The following is a 2,730-nucleotide window of genomic DNA, read 5'->3' as shown; positions in this document are numbered from 1 at the left end:
TTGTGCAAATCTTTGCTAATTAAAGAAATTTCTCCAAAAACCTGTCAAATTAAAACTTTTGCATTAAATACTAATCTTTGTAATTTAATAAAATATTTACAAGTGCCGGGATCCCGATTTTTAAAACTTTACAAACTTTACTTTTCAAGCATACATTCCAAAATATACAGATTTACAGGTCGCACAGCGACTTTCAAAATACAACTCCCAGATGTCCCGAGACCGAACACTCCAGGTCGCGCCGCTTGACATGTACAATCTCACCCGAGCTCAGGTTCACTCCTGTTCAGCCTTCGCCTTTCCTTTACCTACACATGGAAGCAGAAACTGTGAGTCAACAGACTTAGTAAGAAATGCATATAACATATCATATAATTTCCGACCTGTAAATAGGCCCCCATACACCTATTTACAGAGCTTAACAGATGAGTATGAACGTTCAAACTACTTGTGCTATTGAACATGATATCACTCCTACCAGCTTTATAATTGAGCTGTAGGACCGGCACTATGTTCGTGCCGCTATGATAGCGTCAACAACACCCAAAAGTATAATTGGCCATGATATCACTCTTAACCAGTACGATGCCTGTACTGCTGAACCGACACGATGGTTGTGTCGCTATGATAGTACCAATTCATACTTTCAAGGGAGAATATCACTCTTAACCAGTACGATGCCTGTACTGCTGAACCGACACAATGATTGTGTCGCTATGATATCACCCGAACACATATAATGATACAAACAACATGCATATATATCATACATATACATACACCCAGATAATCACATCACACATTATACACAGTTCTTACCTGTTTTCCGAATTCAAGTGTGCTGGCCGACCTGAACGAAATTTCTGTGCTAGATGGATGCCCTAATCACATATTGAAACCGGGTAAGTCACATGATTAAAACCCTAATCCCGGGAAACCCAAAACCAAAACCCTAGGTTCTGCTATACTCTAAAGGGGTTATTCTAACTCTGGAAATGGGGAAACACCCAACCGAGGCACTGAAATGGACAAAAATTGAGAAAACGAAGTGCTCGGGATTCCTGCCAAAACCGGCTAGCCGGTTTTTGTGGCAGTGCAAACCGGCTAGCCGGTTTGCACCAGTAATCCCAAAACACCTCCTCCATTGCTCAATTTTCCACCAAATGTTACCAAACTTTCCAGAGCTCCTAAACAATGCATAAACAATAAAACCCAGCCAGTATTTCACAGAAAAACACACCAATTCAATTTATGCCATTAAAGCTCAAAGCTTTGATTCAAAGCTCAAAATTGCATAGAACCATTAACACCAATTAAAACCAGCTGCAAGGAGTTAAAATCAACCTAAAAGGACCCTAAAATTCGAACCCTAAACCTAACTAAACCTAACAGCCCATCAATTTCAAAATCACCATTTGAACCTAACTAAAAAGCTTGAAACTAAGAAGGGTTTCATTGAATCTTACCTTAGTTTGATTTCTCCTTTGGATTCCTTGCTGAAACTCAAAAAATCACAGCAAACCCCCTTGGTTTGTCCCAGCCGAAAGCAAGAGAGAGAGAGGTTCAAGAGAAAACTAAAATTCCAATTTTTCCTTTTCTTGATTTTTCTTCAAATGAGACAAAAGGATTTTTAACTAATCCTTTGCTGAAAATCAACTTGCAAGGTGTCATTACTAAGGGCAGCCACCTACCCCTCACCAAATAAGAAAAGACTAAAAAGCCCTTAAGGTTAAAACTTGGTTAATTCTAAAGCTAGGGGTAAAATGGTCAATTCCATAACCCCGCTCAAACCCGATAAAATATTTTCTCCAAAATATTTCCCACTATGAAATAAGGTTCTAAACTTACCCATGTGATCAATCTAGCCATCCATCGCATTTTCCGTTGTCGCCGAACAAAAATTATAAAAATAACATATTACACATATACACTAAATAATACCCCTAGAGTTTAATAAAATCTCCGGAATTGAGAAATTATAACTCTAATATTTATTTCTAAATATTGGGGTCCACAAATAAATTAATTCACAAATAATAGTAAAATAATAAAAATTAGTGCTAATTGCCTTTACTAATCCTTATACTAGAGCGGTCATTACAATTATCCCCCCGTTAATAGGATTTCGTCCCCGAAATCTAACCTGAATAGCTCTGGATGCTGAGTCCTCATATTCGACTCCAACTCCCAGGTGGCTTCTTCCACCTTACTGTTCCTCCAGAGCACCTTAACCAGTGCAATAGTCTTGTTCCGAAGAACTTTTCTTTTCTGCTCAGTGGTGGAGTCACCACCATCCCTACCATAAATAGGAGTAGGAATTGTGGGGGTTCCACCAACACTCGGAGTCACCCGGGGCTCCTGAAGGAATTTCACCGCACCCTCGGCTCTCAAAGCCTTTTCAACCATCTCTGCATAAGTGGTTGCCTCAGTAGTAGTAATAACCAGATCATGTCTAATTTTTGCACTCAAACCCGCCAAGTATTTTTCCTTCTTACTGAAGTCAGTTGGCACAATTCCCGCTACCAACTTGGCCAACCGGTCAAACTTTGTCGTATATTCAGTAACCGACATTCCCTCAGTTTGAACCAACTCGGTGAACTCTTTCCGCTTTGCACTGCGGACTGCTTCGTTGTAATACTTGGAGTTAAACAACTCCTTGAATTCTTCCCAGGTCATCAGCGTGACGTCTCAAGTGAGGGTTATTAACTCCCACCACACGAGAGCGTCTTC

This window comes from Cannabis sativa, chromosome 6 (assembly GCF_029168945.1).
Source record: "Cannabis sativa cultivar Pink pepper isolate KNU-18-1 chromosome 6, ASM2916894v1, whole genome shotgun sequence".
Lineage (NCBI taxonomy): Eukaryota > Viridiplantae > Streptophyta > Magnoliopsida > Rosales > Cannabaceae > Cannabis > Cannabis sativa.
This window is presented reverse-complemented; position numbering follows the sequence as displayed.